The sequence below is a fragment of the Leuciscus leuciscus genome (assembly GCF_965113295.1).
Source record: "Leuciscus leuciscus genome assembly, chromosome: 7".
Lineage (NCBI taxonomy): Eukaryota > Metazoa > Chordata > Actinopteri > Cypriniformes > Leuciscidae > Leuciscus > Leuciscus leuciscus.
This window is the reverse complement of record NC_138731.1, coordinates 46,828,140-46,850,964: the sequence shown is the minus strand read 5'-3', so window position 1 is coordinate 46,850,964 and position 22,825 is coordinate 46,828,140. Positions and strand designations below refer to the sequence as shown.

Here is a 22,825-nt window from a genome sequence, read left to right as displayed (position 1 = left end):
AACACGTCCTTAAAACAACCCTTATCGTTCGTTTTCAAAACTGTGCAACTCACCGAGGGGTTAGTGGTGTTCGTTGATGATTAAAAACAATTAGCGTAGCGAAATACAGTTTCTGTCGTGTTTTATTTGTCATTTTGTAAAATCCCATTGATTTCTGTTGGAGGACTCATTGCTCGTTGATATTCCTGCGCTACCGGAAACGGAAAAGGGGGCTGTTTACATTTGGTTGTAGTCTTTTTGCTCAGTTCTCCGTCTCTCAGAAAGCTAGCTTGAGCCTAGACACCGAGTTCAGTACAGCGTCCTTGTATGGCAAAGTGGTTGTCGCCATCAAGTGGTCAGGAGTGTGCTAACGCTTCAGACTCAAATATCGAGCGGAAGTTTATACGCGGTTATGAGGTATCTGAAAAAATAGTTCCACTATAGCAAATAACACGGATTGAAATCAAACATTGCGCCGATATATTTGTTTTTAATCATCAACGAACACCACTAACCACTCGGTGAGTTGCACAGTTTTGAAAACGAACGTTAAAGTCCCTGTAAAGGCAATTCAAAAAAAAAATTCTAAACACATTATAAATGATAGAAATGTGTTGCTAAAACATATTACAAAGACTGTGAACTGTGAAGTACTGAATTGTGGAGTTAGACCGTTAAACAGTTTTTCTCCATTGCTGTGTTCCGGATTTTTTGGGCGGGGCTAAAACAGGGCTCGATGACGCACTGGAGCCCCTGAGCTCCTGGACACGCCCCTACTTGATGACGCACTCGAGCCCCTGAGGCTACCCCCTCCGTAACAATATAAATAGAGCGCATTCACATCAGTTCGCCGCTCAATCGCGAGTTACTGTCAGTACTATTAGTTACTACAGCCTACAGTTTGCTAGCTAGCTATGCCTTCGTCACGGAAATGCGTACTACCTGGATGCGATCACGTACAAAACAGATCGGTGTCCTTATTTAAATTTCCGAACAACGATCACATCAAGAAGAGGTGGATTAATTTTGTGAAGAGCCACCTTGATGGAGAGCTGAGGATCACCGCCAAACCCGCCTCTGTAGTGATCATTTTACTCGGGATAGTTTTATAAACTTTCATTCGAGACAACTGTGATAATCCGCTGTTACTGGTGAATGGGGCCGAGCCGACTCTCTCCCGCCTCGGCCTTCATCCTCCCGTCGCGCCGACAACTGGTGCCATCATCGGCAGTGCGTGCCCACCAATGAGTGTAAGTTGCCTAGTGTGCTTATGTTATAATTATAGTAGGTAGTCCAGGCTCAAACATGTATGGCTGTGTAAAACCAATTAAGCTGCTAGAAGCATCCATTCCGGCTGTAGCTGTTGAGTGTGGCAACGAGCTTTCCCGCGAGTGGGCGTGGTTTCAAGCCCAGCCAGCGGACACGCCCCCAGCGTTTGAGAGCAGAGACTACTGCTCATTTTTTCAAGATTTTGATAGCTTATTTTATGTACTTGCTGGCTTTTTTTGTGATTCAAATTTGGCTGGGTGGCTAATGACACATTTTTCTGTGATGTGACAAACTCAGAACACATACTTCATTTTGACTTTACAGGGACTTTAAGGGTTGTTTTAAGGACGTGTTCGTGCATGCCCATAGACAGCCACTCTGAAGCGGTCAAAGGCGATTCTACACGAGTCTACGTGCGTAGCCTACGACGTACACTACGGCGTACACTCGACGCAGAAGTATAAATTGGCCTTAAGTCTGCGCAGTACGCTCGACCCCCAGGAAGTAAGAGTTTCTAATTGACTTCACTTTGTCTCCGTTGAATCCAATGGGGTCGCTGTGTCCATTTCTTTTACTGTCTATGAAGACGGCAAAGAAGAGAAACTTGGATGAGCAAATGACCTATCACAATGCATTATTTTACAGCACGTGTTTTGAAACGATTAGCATTTCATTTCGTATCACCACACATGTATTGGGGTGTACAATAGCAGAGACAATTTGACAATAGTGATGATGATGTGATGTGGAGTACCATTCATTCACATGAATAATTGCATGACAATTTGTAATATTCTTCTTCTTATTATTATGATTTTTATTATTAATGACGCTTATTGTTATTTAGAAGAAGAATGTCATTATTATTATTATTTGTATTATTATTATTATTATTTAAAAGAAGAAGAATGTAATTTTTATTATTTTGTCAGTCTGAATTATTTTTTGGTCATTGAAAGCCTTTCATTACTGAACCCAGTCCGTGCGCACCTGCCGGGCCTAACCCTGGCCTAACCATCGTTTCAAAGAATAGTACGACGGCGAGCGCGTCGAGTATAGAGTATAACTCGTCCGTTTGGGGAGGTGCGCGCGCAGTCTGCGGAGACTCGCACTGCGGAGCCAGGCGAAAGTATAAACAAGGCTTGAAACGTCAGGTAAAGCGCACAGGCTCGCAACTGAAGGAATACATATGCCTACAAATCAAATGCTTTGGTAAAGTCACACAAATTAAACACTGAAGTCCATGTTGCACAAAAATAAACACTGAAGTTTATTACTATAGCCTATTGTTTGTTTGTTTTACAGTGGGTCATAATATATCATATCTTTTAGTTTGTCAGTGCGTTTTGTGGTGTTAGGAATTGTTTTTCTGCGCATTTCCGCACTTACTCAAAACGTGCGTACACCACCTCCTGAGCTGGCGTAGGATTTGAGCGTGCCATACGCCAACGTCCATATTGATAAATCTCAAAGTCACCGTAGTTTTGGGTGTACGCCAGGTGTACGCTGGAAATTTGGTGTACGCACTTTTGATAAATGAGGGCCAATAAATACATATACGCCCTATTGGCCGCTGGATCGTACGTCAACGGCGCCGCCATACTGCGGAGGGCAACTTTCCCATACCTCTCATAACGAGAATTGAGAAAAATGCCTATTTCGTGTGCTGCTTGGGGCTTTACAAATCGCCACACAATTGAAAACAGGTCTCAGGGAATTACCTTTCACAAGCAAAACTGAAAATTTGTTTCTGGTTGTATTTCATTTACTATTTTTATTTTCAGAGGAGAAAGGCCGCAAAATTTAAAAATACTACTGTTATTGTGTCACGAAATGTAGTTTTAAGAGTTTTTCAGTCGACAATGTAGTTGTTTAAAGCTCAAATCTGTGGTTTATTTATAAAGATAGCGCCTATTTAAAAATGTTATCTGCCGGTTTCGGAGTTGTGAGATCCAGCGATCACCGGGCGCTCAGCGCTCATGTACCCCGCCGAGAACAGCCTTACCTCGGCTAGTGCTTCTGACGTTCGCCGCTGGATCTGATGTCTTTAGTCTAGTGGTTAAACATGAGAATAATTCGTATTGTGTATATCTAACGGGCGATCTTTGGTCTCAATAATCTATAATTTGTTCCTTGGCAAATCGTTTTGGCTGAGGGCAAAGTGAAGTTTCATAACTTTATATATTTAGGCTATTTAACTTTAACGTTGTAGCCTGCTGTATGTTTGACTGAATCGTTTACTTTATTTCTTGACTTGTATAGCTTCTTTTACCTTTTATAAGGTATACGAATCATTTGGCTCTTTCACTATGAAGACGGCAGCCAAGATGGCGGCAGCGTGAGCGTTTGTTGCAGCCAGGCCAACAAGTATGACTGAATTTGCCTTGAATTAGTGAATTGTCCCGCTACTTTTGCAATCTATCCTTGCAAGCGGATGCTTTATATAAATAGTTTGCAAAGCCTCGATTTATAGCACTTGATATTTATAGCGCTTGATGTCCATAATGGAACAATCAGTCACCAACAAGTTTATGTTGGACACTATACAACAACTTAAAGCCGAAATGTTGTCACACTTCGACGTAAAAATGGACTATATCCAGACAAGTTTAACGTCGATTCAAGGCTCTCTTACAACCTTAGGCGACCATGTATCGGAGCTTGAAAATAGGGTCAGCTCCAATGAGGATAACTTAACCGACATACAAAGTCGCCTGAAGCTACTCGAGGGTGAAAACTCCTACCTGCGGGATAAACTGGATGATGTTGAAAACAGAAGCAGGGCCTACAATCTTCGCTTCCTTCATGTTCCTGAAAAAGCCGAGGGTATAAACATCCACGGATTCATCGGCAGTGTAAGAAAAAATGATGTGGACGTCGAAGATCTCAAAAATGAAGTTTATTACAGCAAAGTAGTAACAAAGTACAGGCAGCACTTCGGATTCAGCGGAGTCATACAGAATGAATCTCATCTTCTCAGCTCAAACATTTATCCTCTAATTCGTTTGTCTTCCCCCTCTTACATGTAAATGAAGCTCTGTTTTTAAGTGTAATTTAAGAATAACAGATTCGTCTTCCCTCTCAACATGAGGCTGAAACTCTGTCTTAAATGTAAATTGAGGATCTTTCCTCTGTGCCCACATCTTTGATGTTCTGTGAAATCAGAACAGCAAAAGGTTAAGGTGATAAAATCTATCTGAAGTGGATCTTCTGTTAAAACAAAACAGTCAAATGTTTTAGGTGATAAGATCTATCTGTAGTGGTCACATCTTTGATCTTCTGTTCAAACAGAACGGTCAAATGTTTTAGGTGATAAGATCTATCTGTAGTGGTCACATCTTTGATCTTCTGTTCAAACAGAACGGTCAAATGTTTAAGGTGACAAGCTATTTGAAGTCCCTGTAATCAAGATGGTTGTTAGTTGCCCTCTGTGATACTATTTACATATTACTGAGATTGGATGTAATTGTCTCTATATGATAATTAAGCTCTTTTAAGTGAAGGAACATTTTGATATATATATATTGGAGTGGAAGTTGTAGGGAACAGAACATAATTTCTTATAGACCCCCCTTTGATGCTCTTGGCCCCAAGTAGCATCACAACCACTCCCTTTTCGTAGATAACACCTCCCGAACCTGGTGGGCAGGTGCCCCAGTGGCGGCGATAGCCCCTGGCTTAGGTTGTTCCCATCTATGGCCATCAGAGAATCTTACCCGTCTTCGGGATCTACGCCTCCTGCACACTGAGTTATGGCTCTACTTCACTTGAGCAAAATTATCATAGTTTGTGATAATGAAATGAATGAATTTTTTTTTTTTTTTTTTTTTTTTTTACGAGGTAACCAAGAACCATCATATCTACTTGGAACATTCAATATTGATCATGGAATTATCTATAATCTAATGTTTAAACATAGAACGTATACATCAATCTATAATCTAATGTTTTAACATAGAACACATATATCACAACAATGCTTTGAAAAATCAAAAATTTTCCTGGAAATTGACATTTTACCTGAAATAGGTAATGTTTTGAATTTTTTTTTTTTTTTTTTTTAAATAGGTAATCATCACATCCAACGGGAACGTCCAATATTGATCATAGAATTATCTTCAATCTTACGTTTCAGCATGGAACACATACAGCATAACATAATGCACTGACCGATAATAAGAATGATACATACACAAACAGCAGTTTTAAAGGTAACATCCCAAAGTAAACTAGAATATGCGATAGATAAGTCTCCATCATGCATCTGTTTTGTCAGAACCTCATCTTTTCCTTTAAGGCCTTGTTGAGCTTTCACAATGTGGCTATCTTTCCTTTGCATCAATGACATTAACATATTGTCTAATTTTGGTAGCTCAAACTCAAATTCGGGAATGTTTTCCACAAAACCTAATTGTTCCTCTGAGTTTGGTGACATTGTTTGTTGTGTAATATTTACATAAGGAAAATAATAATTACCTATAGACCACGTCGATTCTAATGTCATACAAAATGAGGTTGCATTAATTGGACAAAATGTTTGATTATCGTTGGCAGAGATGGAGAAGTGACTCAGGGTTGTTGTAACACATGTTTTCTTATCTAATACGATTACCCTAGTGAAATTATTGTGCATATGAGTCAAGCTAATTTCACAAGCCTCATAGCTTGTCTGGGGTGTTCCACACAATGGTTGTTTTTCCACAGCATCACATTCACAAATGAAACCAAATGAAGTTTTGTCGCAACATTCTATATCTACTCCTCGCCATTCTCCTGATGGTAACTGAGTAACAAATTTCGGCAAGTTCTTCCTTTCCTTAAGCACATTTTCCTGTAATATTCCTAGATTGTCCACACTTAAAATCTTTTCAAACACCTGTTCCTTCTGGAAAATTGGTACTGAAACGGTTAAAAGCATAGCATACATTTGTCTCATGAAACAACCAAACCTGTCAAAACTATTCCCAGCAGAACAGGCCCAAGAAGTATCCTTCGGTTTATTTATTACTGTGTCATTCCACCACCTTAAAATCTGAATGGGTGGAATTCGGTTTGTGGATTTTGATGGCTCTCCCCCATGGCGAGAGAAAGGCAAGTGTATACCTTCCATTAATGGACCGTAATCCAATGGGCTATAAAATCCAGGAGGAATCGGATGAGAAGAAATCTTAGCCATCCTGAGGATGTAACTGTAAGGGATGGGCAGTTTGCACTTACCCAATCTATTCATAAATGTTTTTAAATTGTCTGATGTGGAATTAAAACAATCTTTGAGTCCAAACCATTTCATCATTACTTCCTCAGTAAAAAGAGTAGATGGAACTTTTCCAGCCAATACTTCTTCCACAATATGGTGATTTCCTGATGTTTAATGGAAGCAAACTGTGCACAATATAATTGTTTCTGCATACTGTTAAAAGCTTTCTTTGTCTGTTGGGTTATGATTGATAGCGCGGAAGCAATAGTGTGAACATCCTGAATCGTTTCTTTTTCTTCATTTAGACTTTCTTGCAAATATGCATCTGTTTGCAGAACCTGTTGTCCGACAAGAGCTTTGAGTTTAAGTTCATTCCGCTTCAGTTCCTGCGCACTTATCCAGTTGGATATGCCTAAACCTGTTCCAGTGGCTCCAAGCATATTGTCTACAAATCCTAATAACTTCCGTCCAGTAGAGGCTTCTCCGAGGTTACCTTTTGGTGGTTCCCTTTGTGACTGATCTGCCGGAGAGTTAATTGCTACTGCGCTATGGTACCTCAGGAAAACTGTCGTGATAAGGTCTTTATACATCTCTGTCACACCTTCTCCTCTGCATTGTCCATCCATGTCTGGGGACCATGCTGTTAGGTTTACTAGGACTGGCACATGGATCCATTGAATGTTGTTGATCAGCACCCCTTGATAAGGCTTTGTCACCACTCCAGAGGAAGGTGCTGATTGCTGCTCTGGACACTCCTGCATCATCACCATCACTGGGAGGACCACAGCCACGATATAACACCACATCTTTATTTGTCTTGGTTGGGGTTCTGAAAAATACATGCAAACAGAAAGAGTTACCCCCCCCCCCTTTTTTTTCTTCTTTTTTTTTTTTTAAACAAACAATAACAACAATATTATCCTTAAAATCATAACACATACACAGTTATTAATCACACAGTAACAACAAAATTATTCATTAAAATATATTTACATAAGCAAATTATGAGATTAATAGAAAAAATATATCTAAGTGGAGTTGGTAACAAACACATTTTCTTGTTTTTATGTATTCGTTTCGTTAGGTCTGTCATCTGATTTTTTATATGGTTTCATCTGATCAATGTGGAACCATTTCTTCACTGGGTGTCTGTTTTTAGTTTTATGACAGATTTTGTAAACTGCATCTCCACATTTGTCAATCACTGTGTATGGTCCAATCCAGTTAGCAGACCATGGACCCTCGTGGTGATAGTTCTTTACCATCACCTCATCACCAAGCTCAAATTTCTGGACATGCACATCCTGATCATAATACATCTTGTTGTATTTCTGACTGAGCCCAATTTCTTGAGCAGCTTGGTTATACATAGCTGTTAATGATTTACACAGATTCTTGAGGAATGTTTCTGTTGTCCATCCTTCAATCATAGGTTTGGGAACTTCAGATAAAAGATGTTCTGGTAATCTCATTTTTCTCCCTGTCATCAATTCATGGGGACTAAAACCTGTACTTTTGTGAACAATCCCTCTAACTGACGTCAGTATGCTTGGAAGGTTTTGAGCCCAATTTGGACCATTCTCTAACACCATTTTTTTCAAAGCTGTCTTCAAAGTTCTGTTTGATCTTTCCACCCCTCCAGATGATTGTGGATGATGTGCTATATGGAGCCTATGCTTTATTCCAAGCAGTTTTGCAAGATCTACATGGATTTTCCCTGTAAAATGGGTGCCTCTATCACTTTCTAAACTCAGAGGAAGGCCAAATCTACAGTACACTTGTTCCCAAAGTACTCGTGCTGTGGCAGAAGCAATATCAGACTTGATTGGAAAAGCCTCAATCCATTTGCTAAATGTGTCAATAATCACTAGAATATATCTGTACCCTCCTTTAGCCGCAGGTAAAGGACCAATATAATCAATCTGAAGGTTCGTCCAGGGGCCTTCAGCAAGGCAAGTCGGTCTTAAACAGCCATTCTTTTTTACCCCTGAGGGATTCATTTGAGCACACGTTAAACAATTTGCACAATATTCTTTCACATCCTTATCCATGCCTGGCCACCAAAACATATTCCATATCCTGTCCTTTACCTTTGTTACACCTAAGTGCCCCCCCTGATTGTGGATATGATACAAAATATCATTCCGCAATCTTGTAGGTGGAATCCATACTGGATTATCACCATTTCTGTACAGTAGTATATCATCATGAATTATCAATTGTGCATCATGTGGTGCAAATGGACCATCTTTAATAGATTGATCATTTCTTTTCAGCCTGATTGCTTCTGTTATCAAAGGATCGCTCTTTTGGGCATTTTTCAAATCTACTGGTTCTTTAACCCCCTGAGGTCTACGGTATCGCCGGCGATACCAGCTCACTTTTTTTTTATTAGTGTAAAAGAAACTCATAAATACTCTGTTGACTTTGATTTTCCATAGGAGTTTCATACATCAATCGATTCTGTTAAATGTGTATTATTTTAGTGTATACTCACAATAAAAACAAAGTGTTGTGCTTTTTGCCAAATAAAGAAAAATAAACACGAAGCGAGTTCTGCCTTCTCTCTGCCAGTGAAGTCCATTCTGAAACGCGTCCGAAAATTAACAATAACTCAGCGAATACTCAGTCAAACAGACATACAGACACACAGGCATGAAGCTTGAATTCTCTTCTTTTAAATGAAGTAATTTATATAAAAAGCTAATATTCTCATCTTGTGAAATCTGTATTAAAAGAGAGCGATTCCAGTCGAGCTCATCTCATCTCATTACGTTATAATCGGCCACGCCCACGGAGAGCGCGCGCTATTCAAACGCAAATGGCTGAGGCAATCCTGTGAACGCCCCCATCAGCTCGAGAAAACACACAAGTTTATTTAGATCATTGTTTACACCGTCTTGCAGCGCTGTGAGGAATAATACTAATGGAAAATGTCCCTCAGAAGTGCGGGTATATCGAGGAGCGAGCTGAGGAATACTGTACGTTTTTTCCTTCTCACGTGAATTTCTTCACGTGGGTTTCTGTTTATGAATGAATAAACGGCAGAGATGCGCGCTGTTTACCACAGCTGGCAAAGACAGTTTAAATTTAAATCGCGTGTGTGAATGAATGATGATGTTTTAGCAAACTGCATTGCTATACTGAGATAAGTAAACATCGACTGAATGTTGAAATAAAATGTAGGCTATTTGTATAAGCAACGTATTAAACTGCAAATTAACAATATGCCCTAATATTTCATGAAAACAACGTTACAGTCAGACGAAATATGAAAGACAACATTTTGTTGACTAGATTTGGGTACAGTTTTTACTGTAGAATATACTGCCACATCAAATAAGCTTTTGTTTAGCAATTTCTATATATAAAATACTATTTTTGTCAAAAATAAAGTCATCAACTAAGATGTTAACTGTGCCAATGTTGGTTATATTCAAACTAATGAATACATAGATAAAATGTAGGCCTATAATCATTTTTTTTACAAAGAAAGAGTACACTTGAAATATTGTTGAAATTGTAATTATTGTTGTAATTGTAACCGTTTTAATAAAATAGCAAAACATATTTACAAGATAGATGTAAGCAAAATCTTAAATGGTCAATATAAGTCTACTTCTAAATATATCTTTTGTCCTTGCATTGTGGCTCAGTCAGTGTCACACCTGAGTGAATGGCTAATTATGCAGAGTGGGTGTATTCTAAGGTGTAAACCACTCCTCGTTCACGCCCCCTCGCATATTGGCTTTCCAAGCAAAACCTGTTTTACATCAATTTAAATCAATGTATGGTTTTATGTGAACGATAAAGCAAGACTATTTTCACATAATTTTGAAGAAAAAACTATAGGCGACGACATCCATAAGTCAAAAGTCTTATTGACACATATTTAGTATGTGTTTTGTGGCCTTATTTCAAAAACTTTAATTTTTAGTTTTTTCGATAACCACGCATAAACATTATTCTCTCAAAAATGAAAACATGTACATACATGTGGCTCACATATTATTGTAGTCCTGTTTGTGCTATATAGAGTGAATTTACACCTTTGCCATTAATATGTTTATAAGCAACTGAAAAAAGCACAAATGTCAGAGCATGTCAGAACACCCCCAGGGCCCAAAAAAACGCTCAGACTCCAGAGGGTTAAGAGTGATAGCTGCGATTGATTCTTGTTCCTTAATACCTGAAAATGTTATTCCTTCCATAGCCGCTTTCTTTGCTAATTCATCAACTATCAAGTTTCCGTCCCCATGTTTGTCTGTTCCTTTCTTCTGGTGAGCTTTAACTTTCAACACTGCAATTTTATTAGTGCTCTCCTCAGCAGATGACCATAATGCTTGTATCGGGCCACAATGAACTAGAGGTTGTCCATCTGCACTGGTAAAACCCCTCTTCTGCCAAATCGGCAAATACTCTGTAAGGGAATTAACCACAAAGGCAGAATCTGAATATATGTTCAAATCTGAGTCTGGGATGACCTCTAATGTTTGTAATACAGCTGTCACTTCTGCTTTCTGAGCTGAAAAATGAGATGGACATTTATACAGAAAATTTCCTCTATCACAATGAATAGCAAAACCTGTATGGTACTTCCCATCTTTCCAAAACCTAGAACCATCAACATACACATCAACAGCTCCTTCAATAGCTTTTACCTCAAAGACACTGTCAGAGGATGGAATGTGTTCATCTTCACAAGTGTGTGGAGCACCTTCATACAGAAGTGTTCGGGGCAGCATGGAGTTGGGTTTGTAGACAGTTTTCAAATTTTTGGATCCTAAATCTAACGTCCATCTACCTAGTCTAGCACTCGATACTCCTTTCACTTTCCCATTTAAGAGAAGCTGTAAAGGAGTATGTGGCGTATGCAGTGTCACTTCATTGAAACCATAAATGTATTCAAAATGTGACATTGCCCAGTGAACGGACAAAAGATGTCTTGTACAGGAATCAAATGCTTTTTCAACAGGGGAAAGTACTCGAGACGCATAAGCAATTGGACGCAAATTTCCTTGCACATCCTGCAGAAGGACAGTTGAAAAAGCTTCCTCTGTTGCAGCTGTCTGCAAAATGAACGGTTGTGTTCTGTCAGGATTGCGAAGGGCTGGAGCTTTAATTAAGGCTGCTTTTAATTTTTCAAATGCTGTCTGATGCTCCGGACCCCAATCTAAGGAATCATTTTTCTTCTTTTTTCCTGAAAGGAGAGAGTTTAAAGGTTTTGCAATATCTGCAAAGCCTTCAATGAATTCCCTACAGAATCCCACTATTCCTAAAAATGATCTCAAAGCTGTCACTGATACTGGAACTGGAAGTCTCTGAATAATTTCCACCTTGTGTGGGTCAGGTGTACGCCCCCCTTCGCTTATTTTTATACCTAGATAAGTGACTTCTGACTTAAGCAACTGAGCTTTTCTTGGATTCAATTTAAGTCCAGCCTCATCCAGCAACTGAAGTAATTCTGCTAACAAAGTGAGATGTTCTTCCCTGTCAGCTGTCTGCAATAACAGATCATCCACATATTGAATCAGACATTCAGGCTTAGAAAAGCGTTCCAGTATTTTAGCTAAACACTGGTGGAACAGGGTAGGTGAGTTCACAAAGCCTTGTGGGAGAACATTCCATGTGTACTGCGCGTTTCTGAATTTAAAAGCAAACTTGTATTGACACTCTGGATGTAATGGAATTGACCAGAAACCATTTGACACATCAAGAGCTGAGTAGTAGTTAGCCTCTGGTAAGAGAGATGCTAGCACATCAGGGGTGGAAGCTACTACAGGTGCACAAGTTTGCGTACATTTGTTTAGCTCCCTGTAATCTATGCATAATCTCCAAGAATTGTCTGGTTTGCGAACAGGCCAAATTGGGGCTAATGATGGAGAAAAGCATGGTCTAATAACACCCTGTTCTAACAGAGAATCCACTGTACGCTGTATACATGGATTCGCCTCATCTGGATATTTATACTGTCTTAGAGAGGGTGGGTCACGACCCTGAATCTTCACTTCCATTACACCAGTATCAACTCTGCCACAGTCATGTTTTGATTGAGCAAAAACACCTCTGCTTTTTCTCAATATTTCTGACAATTCTGAATCTTCCACTGATAGCAATGTATCTAAATCATTTTCCTCTGATTTTTTTATTGTATGTACAGCATGTACATCAGAAATCTCCACAACTTTATTTTCACTCTGAGGATTACGCCAAATACAATTGTTGCCATAGTCAATAATATATCCACGCTTAGTCATAATATCGAATACTACGACCATCACCTGTTCTGCTGAGCCATGCTTTGTCTTTGAATTTATCTTTTCCAATTTGAAATGACATATTATCTGTTTGTGATGCTAGAGATATTGTTCCATCAAAACCCTCCAATGTTATTGTCTTTTTACTGTTCTGTGAGGAATTTTCTGAATGAAGAATTGTTAATGAAGCACCAGAATCTACTAACCAATCATTGCATCGACCTCCAACAGCAATATTTACAATTGGTCTACCATGATTATCTCTTGACAGTGGTGCTACATGTGTTATGGAGGCCTGTGATCCCTATGCTGAGGAACACTTGGCTTCAGATCTCTGGTTATCCAAATTGGAACGAAGTTCCTCGTTCTCCTTACTCAATCTGTCTACTGTGGTCTTTAATAGATTTAAATCAATTTTTGGACCTGTTCTTTTGAATGTAGATTTGCACATTCTGGAAATATGTCCCTCTTTGCCACATGAGTAACATACTGGGAGGTTATCAGGATTATAAGGAGGTGGTCTCTCCACTATATCCCCTGTATTGTGGTCTTCTTTTTTCCAGTAGACCTCTCGATCACTGTTCTGATATGGTTTTCTAACATTTATTACTGACACAGGATGAGATTTTTTTTCATTAGCATTATTGTTGTAGAACTGTGTCATTTTAGCAATTATGTCATCATATTCAGACAGAGGTGTCACAAACATCGTCACAGCAGAACGGGTGGATGGGTCACATTTGCTAATCAAAGCAGTTTTGAAACTGATATCATTCTGAGTAATATCAGGATTGCCACTGAAAGTCTTAAATGTCTCCAGTAATCGTTCTGAGAATGCTGCTGGGTGTTCCCCTTTTCTCATTTGCATCTCAGATATCCTATCCCAATTAACTGACATCACACCTAGGACATCCAGCAGTGCCTGTTTCCTCTCTGGCTTATTAGCAGTTCTGTTCTTCACTTTCTGAGTTAATGCTCCAGACAAAGTGTCAGGCAAACACATTCTTAGCAATACACATGCATCACCATCTGTAAAATTGTAAACTTCAGCATATTCCTCCAAGTTTTTCAGAAAATCTAATGGGTAGTGTTTGGCAGGATCAAATTTTCCAATATTCTTGATCACAGCTTCTAATTCATTTGGATTAAAACCTCTGACTACAGTAGAAGTCATTGGTTCTTCCCCTTCTTCAGTATCACGCATAGTTGTAGTAGCATGAACTGGTGCCATTGTAAACCTAACTGTACAATCAGAATATTGGCTAATTAATGACTCAGAATCTTGTTCCCAACCCTCAGCACTGTCTTCCTTCAAATCTGGCATCTCTGAAACTTGATTACAAAAAGTGACACCTAATGTCTTACTTGTATTTTTCTGAGTTTTGCCATTTTTTAAAAATGAACTGACAAGCTGTCTTAGCTTCTTCCAAATCCTTAAACAATGATTCCACAGAAGATCTGAGCATGCTATTGTTAGTTCTAAGAAGCGCAATCTCATTTTGCATCCTGACTTTTTCTTCTTTGTATATCATTTCATTAGCCTGGTAATTGTTTTGTGAAATTACCCCGAGTCGCTCATTTTCAGTCTCCAATTCCTCTACTCTCTTCCTGGTTACTTTGTAGGAAGCAAAAACAGCTTGAAGCGCATTTGCTACCTTTCCTTTTTTGTTCCTAGGCATTTTTGGATAATTTTCAAACTTGGAGATAGCCCACTCATATGGTTTATCAACAATATTTTCTATTCCATCAAACAATCCCTGAGAACCGTGTTTAGCGATGTATTTAACAATCATTTCTTCCATTTTAAAGTTTTATCTGGCTTTACAGTAACTTGTGTATTCACAACGTCTGATTTAAATGACTATGCGTTATCTAGATGCTTTAAGATATTTGTTATTCAATTTATTCACAGATTGTATGCAAATAAACTAGGGCTGGGAATCGATTAAAAAAAATTAACTAATTAATTGCACAATTTCTGTAATTAATTGCAATTAATTGCGCTTCCCCCAAGCTTGTAATCATCAATATTTAAACTTAGAATCACCTAATTAAACAACACAGGAAAAAAAGGGAACAGAAAATAGCCCTATATTAAAATATTAAACATCAATATATCAATATATTATTCTTTTTCAATAATCAATCAACATAATCAATTTAACAGATTATTATTATTATTATTATTATTTTATTAATTATTAAAACAAAATATAGTCCTACAAAGCTATTATTACCAGAGCATGTGATCAGAGCAGGTCATTTTACCATTGTTGCCCAGCATGGCTATACCAGCTCAGCAAACAGAAGTCAACAGAGAAATTTCACGTTACTTGAGTGGACTTTACTTTTCCAGTGCTTAGTACATGATTGAAGCCTTTGGGCCGTTAACGACAGAGCCGCCGACACACACACACACACACACACGGAACGGAGAGCTCGCCTCTGCTGGGCCATTAACGACAGAGCGAGCCGACACACACACACACACACACGCACGCACGCACGCACGCGGAGCACAGAGCGCGCCGACCGACCGACACACACACACACACACACACACACACACACACACACACACACGCACGCGTGCGCGCGGAGCACAGAGCGCGACGCACATACCGAGCGGAAAAGACCCGCTCATGAAAGCTGCCCGAGAATGAAACCTGACCGCCGAACATGGAGGGGCGGGACGGCATATTTCGGCCTTTTTAATAGCAGACGCAACAGGAAATCATTAAAACGAGGCAAAAAAAAAAAGTGCTGCGTCAATTGCGTTATTTTTTTTTAACGCGTTAAACATTTCAAATTAATAGCAAAGATTAACGCGTTAATTCCCCCAGCCCTAAAATAAACACAACCAGCACACTGATCGAACCTTCTAAACTTAATCAAAGTCACAGTCCTTAGGACCTTAATTTAACACAAACTCGTTTAGGGGAAAAAAAATAAATAAAACAAAACAAAAACAACACTGTCACAGTACGTCGGACACAACCGCACTACGTCGGGTTCTTGTGTTTTATTTTATTTTATTTTCTTTCTCCTTTCCCAAAACAGCTTGATAATTCACAGTACTTCGGCCATAAACAATATATATAAAAAAAAACAACAACGCTGTCACAGTACGTCGGACACAACCACACTACGTCGGGTTTTTATGTTATTTTCTTAAAACAGCTTGCTTATCAGTACTTCGGGTTCAAACAATATTCTCGACAGCGCCCCCTGGAACGGGATCCGAACACTTGTCCATAAATCAAACACACTTGCATGTAATAATATGAAACTCAGTACACATATAGATCTCATTGGGCCGAACAACTTTCGTGCTCTAAGTTTTACGCCAGCCCAACAGGAAGTCGGCTATTAAGGGTTGTTTGGAAACGCATGGTCTGTTATTTGAAACACTTCTCCTAGGGAATTCACCCGATCACCACCAAACTCGGTGTGCATGAAGTCAAGGCATTGAGGATGCTAAATTGCGGACGGATTTTTGATATCTCGAACGGTTTGGCCGTGGCGAGGAAACGAATTTATGGCGAGAAAAAAGAAAAACGAAGTGTTATAACTTCTACATACATTAACTGATCTTGATGAAACTTCAGCAGTGTGTTCGTGGTAAGAGGCCGATCAGATGGATGTAACAATTGTGAGTCAAAGTTATAGCGCCACCAACTGGCAGCAGGAAGTGTGTCACATTCAAAATGCTTTTGACAAAAGTGGGGGGGTTAATTTTATGTACAGTCACAAAAATCAGTACGCATATTGGTCTCATCGAGCCGGACAATTTTCGAATTTACAGTAATTAGCTCCGAGCAACAGGAAGTCAGATATTTTGGTTTGAATGTGGATTTCTTTGCAAAATCAGCCTCTGAATTTTTACCCACTCCTCTTAAGTGGTTAATTTTATTCCCACCAAACATTTTCAACATGATGAAAATACATTAAAGATGCTAAATTGTAAACAGATAATAAATATCTCAAACGGTTTTGCTATGGCAAGGGATTAAAGTAATGTCAAAAAAGGAAACACTAAAAACCTATCTTCTAAAAATTTAATTATACACCATTTATTTCCATATATAATTATACAAATATCAGAACTAAACCCATTTTATTCTTTTTTTTCAATTTAATAATTGTTTAAGTTCAAAAACATCCAGAATGTTTTTTTAGTCCAAAAAATAAATGATGTAATTCATAGTGCTATACTGCCCTCTTGTGTTCAAAATCAGGTAGGCCTATTGTATCTATATGAAAATATACTAGGTATGTGACGGTGAGAATATTTCCCCACCGGTTAATCAACGTGTGACACCGTTGGGGGCTTTTGAATCGCTAACTTAAAAACGAAAGTAAAATATGTTCGTCCGCACAGACATTGATAATGGTGCGGAGCAGAGCGAGCGTTTTCAATGAATACCTATGGAAGTAGGAATATATATATATATATATATATATATATATATATATATATATATATGTAACAAAATATATATATAGATATATATATATATATAGATATATATTGTTACATTTATATATATATATATATATATATGTATTTTTACATTTATATATATATATATATATATATATATAAATATAGCTGCGAGCAATGATGGAGGGCCCAAGCCGGTGACACCGCCACCCCGGTGCCTTTAGTGTAACCAAAGGCACCAGGGTGGCGGTGACACCGGCTTGGGCCCGCAATCGCTGCTCGCAGCTATATTTATTATTTATTTTAAAAAAAAATTTCTGTCAACCTTTCGGGCATTTTTGGGGCCCTTAACATGCTCGAAAACTCTTGAAATTTTGCACACAGGTCAGAACCTGCGGCCATCAGGGCCGGGCTGAAGCTGGTACCCGGGCGTGGCAGGGGGGCTCAACAGCGCCCCCTTGAACGGGGTCCGAAAGTTTGGTCCATAAATCAGACACGCTTGCATGTAATAATATGAAACTCAATACACATATAGATTTCATCGGGCCAAACAACTTTCGTACTTTTACTTTTTACGCCAGCCCAACAGGAAGTCGGCTATTATGGGTTGTTTGGAAACGCATGCTGTGGAATTTAATGTACTCCTCCTAGGGAATTCATCCATTCGCCTCCAAACTCAGTCAGCACAAAGTCAAGACATTGAGGATGCTAAATTGCGGACAGATTTTTGATATCTCGAACGGTTTGGCCGTGGCGAGGACACAAATTGATGGCGAATAATGGAAACAGGAAGTGTGTTATAACTTCTGCATACATTAACTGATCTTGATTAAACTTCAGCAGTGTGTTCGTTGCAAGAGGCCGATCACATGGAAGTTATAGCGCCACCAACTGGCAGCAGGAAGTGTGTCCCTTTCAAAATGCTTTGAAATCACCCTCTTATTTTTACCCGATTTGCTTCAAAGTTTATGTGTATAATGTAAACACACGGCAGATGTAGACCTGTGAAAGGATTTTTGATATCTTTAATACTGTTGCCGTGGCAACGCATCAAACTTCAATATTCTTTTCGGATGCTTTTGAGACTCTTCACATGCTTGAAAAAATGCATGAAACTCGACAGACACATCACATTTATTATCCAGTAGACATGTGAAAAGTTTCAGAAATGGGCGTGGTGAGGGGCTCAGTAGCGCCACCTTTAGTAAAAAATGGGGGCTTAGTTTTTCCTAGAATCACAAAAATCGGTATGTATATTGTTCTCATCGAGCCGGACAACTTTCTAATTTACAGTCATTAGCCGCAACCAACAGAAAGTCAGATATTTTGGTCTGAATATGGATTTTTTGCTAAATCAGCCTCTGAGTTTTTAGTTACTCCTTCTAAAAGGTTTATTTTATTCCCACCAAACTTTTCAACATGATAAAAATATATTAATGATGCTAAATTGTAAACGGATATTGAATATCTCAAACGGTTTTGCTATGGCGAGGGATTAATGTCAAAAAGGAAGCAGGAAACATCTCATAACTTCTAAAAATGTAATTATACACCATTTATTTTTATATAAAATTATACAAATATTAGAACTAAACCCATTTTATTCTGTTTTTGCAATTCAAGGAGTATGAAAAAGTTAAAAACAGGCTATTTAGTGCTATTTGGTTCAACAAAAAAGCAAACATAGGGCTATACTGCCCTCTTGTGTCCAAAAGGATATCAAAATAGTATATAAAACGTTTTACTAGGTAGGCCTATTGTATTTAAATATAAATGTATGAGGTATATGACTGTGAGGATATTTTCCCATCGGTTAATCGACGTGTGACACGAGCGGGTGCTTTTAAATCGCTAATATAAAAGTGAAAGTAAAAAACGGACGTCCGCACTGACATTGATAATGGTGCACGTTGGAAAGAATGATACTTTTAAACATAACACTAAACCGCCATTAGGTGTCGCCAGGCGACCATCTTAATGAGCGAGTCATTGATTCATTCGTTCGAATGACTGAGTCATTCATGATTGAGACAGATGTTTATGGATTGACCATTGAATCTTTGAGTCAACCGATTTGTTTCAAAATGCTGAATCATTCAGTAATGAGAAAACAAGTTGCTGTGAGATGCGCGATGGTTCTGCTGTGATCTTTGTTTAACTATTTTTGCTGCTGAAACAGAACAAAAACAGTCAATATTGCATCTAAAATGTAAGTGACTTAATTGTAACTGTTTATTAACCTGTTGTATGAAATCAATGTCACAGTTTCAATCGTGATTGTATTCAGGAAATAGTAGCCTACTCGTCAAGTGAGGTTGCTTAACTCTATGTTATAAAATATATAAAAACTCCTTATTTGTCATTTTTATAGTCAGTATGTTGTTAACTGGGTTGCTTTTTTGTGTGCTGCGCTCATTTGTTTACAATTCTCCAGGAGAAGCTGCATGAGCCTCAGCAGGGCAACCTTGTTATCATTGATCAGTAATACATTTATTATTAACTGCTGATTGCAATTTAAAATGAATGTAATGAAATTAGAATAATCTCTCGTTTTAGTGATTCCCAAGTAATTTTTTAATTTTTTATTATTGACGTTCTAATCAGGCTATACTCTGGTCGGGCAAGTAAAATTCTCTTTCAGGTAGGCCTATTGTATTTATATATAACTATATTAGGGATGTGACTGTGATAAAATTTTCCCACCGGTTAATCGACGTGTGACACCGCTGAGGGCTTTTAAATCGCTAACTTAAAAGCGAAAGTAAAATACAGACGTCCGCACAGACATTGATAATGGTGCGGAGTAGAGCAAGCATTTTCAATGTATTCCTAGGGAAGTAGGAATAAACTAATACATTTTATTTATGTTTTTATGTGTCCACTGTTCAACCGCAACCGCGTCACACACACACATTCCAGAATTGCAATCTTGACATCGCAGCCTGTTCATTATAGCCCTAATACAATATAATAATAAAAATAGTCAACATAACATATACGAATTACACTGCTCTGTTTAAATAGTCAGTAGTACAATTTGTACCATTCACAGTAAGCAGAGCTCCACTGTGATGTTTCCAAGCACATTTTTGCGCGTGTGAAGAGGATGATTTTTTCCATCGATATTGGAACACGAGTGAAGTACAAAGCCTATAATAAAGAATAGTTTAGCATCCAAATACATCGCAAATATTGAAACATTTTGATTCTAATGAGAGGGTTACGTGAGACCAACACGGCTTACTTTCGTTTTTATTTTTACATTAAATTTAAAGGATTTGTTGTGGAATATTTTGAGTGTATCATAAAATCAGAATAAGGTAAGACAAGTAATATTTTCTGTCTTATATATATATATATATATATATATATATATATATATAGCTGCGAGCAGCGATGGAGGGCCAAAGCCGGCGGCACCGCCACCCCGGTGCCTTTAGGTAACTAAAGGCACCGGGGTTGCGGTGCCACCGGCTTGGGCCCGTAATCGCTGCTCGCAGCTATATTTATTATTATTATTATTTTGTCAACCTTTCGGGCACTTTTGGGGCCCTTAACATGCTCAAAAACTCTTGAAACTTTGCACACGGGTCAGAACCCGCGGCCATCAGGGCCAGACTGAAGCTAGTACCCGGGCGTGGCAGGGGGGCTCGACAGCGCCCCCTGGAACAGGATCCGAACACTTGTCCATAAATCAAACACACTTGCATGTAATAATATGAAACTCGGTACACATATAGATCTCATCGGGCCGAACAACTTTCGTGCTCTAAGTTTTACGCCAGCCCAACAGGAAGTCGGCTATTATGGGTTGTTTGGAAACGCATGCTGTGGAATTTGATCTACTCCTCCTAGGGAATTGATCCAATCGCCTCCAAACTCGGTGTGCATGAAGTCAAGAGATTGAGGATGCTAAATTGTGGACGGATTTTAGATATCTCGAACGGTTTGGCCGTGGTGACACAGGATAAGGGACACAGGAAGTGTATTATAACTTCAGCATACATTAACTGATCTTGCTGAAACTTCCACAGTGTGTTCATTGTCAGAGGCCGATCACATTGATATGACTATTGTGAGTCAAAGTTATAGCGCCACCAACTGGCAACAGGAAGTGTGTCACTTTCAAAATGCTTTGAAATCACTCTCTTATTTTTACCCGATTTGCTTAAAACTTTATGTGTATAATGTAGACACACGGCAGATGTAGACCTGTGAAAGGATTATTGATATCTTAGATACTGTTGCCGTGGCAACGCATCAAACTTCAATATTCTTTTCAGATGCTTTTGAGACTCTTCACATGCTTGAAAATGCATGAAATTCAATTATTATCCAGTAGACATGTGAAAAGTTTCAGAAATGGGCGTGGTGAGGGGCTCAGTAGCGCCACCTTTAGTCAAAAATGGGGGCTTCGTTTTTCCTAGAATCACAAAACTTGGTACGTATATTGTTCTCATCAAGCCGGACAACTTTCTAATTTACAGTTATTAGCTCAGACCAACAGCAAGTCAGATATTTTGGTTTGAATGTGGATTTTCTGGAGACTTTTCTCTCTCTCTCTCTGTGTCTGTGTGTGTGTGGGTGGGGTGGTGGGGGGGGGGGGGTTGTCTATTCAATTTAATCTTTGTATTTCAAGGTTTCAGGGGCTTTTGGGGCCCTTAACGTGCTCAAAAACTCTTGAAACTTTTCACACAGGTCAGAACCCATGGTCATCAGGGCCGGGCTGAAGCTGGTACCCGGGCGTGGCAGGGGGGCTCAACAGCGCCCCCTTGAACTTGTTCTGAAAATTTGGTCCATATATCAAACACGCTTGCATGAATTAATATGAAACTCGGTACACATATAGATCTCTTCGGGCCGAACAACTTCCGCACTCTAAGTTATTAGCTCCGCCCAACAGGAAGTCGGCTATTATGGGTTGTTTGAAAAACGCATGCCGTGGAATTTGATGTACTCATCCTAGAGAATTCATCCAATCGCCTCCAAACTCGGTCAGCATGAAGTCAAGACATTGAGGATGCTAATTGCGGACGGATTTTTGATATCTCTAAAGCTTTGGCCGTGGCGAGAAAACAAATTTTGGGCGAGAAAAGAAAAACACGAAGTGTTATAACTTCTGCACACATTAACTGATCTTGATGAAACTTCAGCAGTGTGTTCGTGGTAAGAGGCCGATCACATGGATGTGATTATTGTGAGTCAAAGTTATAGCGCCACCAACTGGCAGCAGGAAGTTTGTCACTTTAAAAATGCTTTGAAATCACTCTCTTATTTTTACCCGATTTGCTTCAAACTTTATGTGTATATTGTAGACACACAGCAGATGTAGACCTGTGAAAGGATTATTGATATCTTAGATACTGTTGCCATGGCAATGCATTGAACTTTAATATTCTTTTTTGATGCTTTTGAGACTCTTAGCATCCTTGAAATTGCATGAAACTCGACAGACACATAACATTTATTAGCCAGTAGACATGTGCAAAGTTTCAGAAACGGGCTATATATTCAGAAATATATATATAATGGTCAGCAGACCTAAGCGCTCTTGACGGAGCATACAGCTTGATCAATTCAGACAAATACTTAGGTGCAAGACCATTTAGAGATTTAAAAACAAACATCAAAATCTTAAAATTAATCCTAAAATGGACAGGCAACCAGTGAAGAGAGGAG

At 38.9% G+C, this 22,825-nt stretch overlaps 1 long non-coding RNA gene across 1 annotated transcript; it reads left to right on the top strand.

Moving 5' to 3' along the window:
* Positions 1-4,114: 4,114 nt before the first annotated feature.
* LOC309503106 lies at positions 4,115-5,143 on the top strand. The gene is made up of 2 exons (XR_014207504.1): positions 4,115-4,488; positions 4,627-5,143. It is a non-coding gene; the product is annotated as an uncharacterized lncRNA (long non-coding RNA).
* Positions 5,144-22,825: the final 17,682 nt, after the last annotated feature.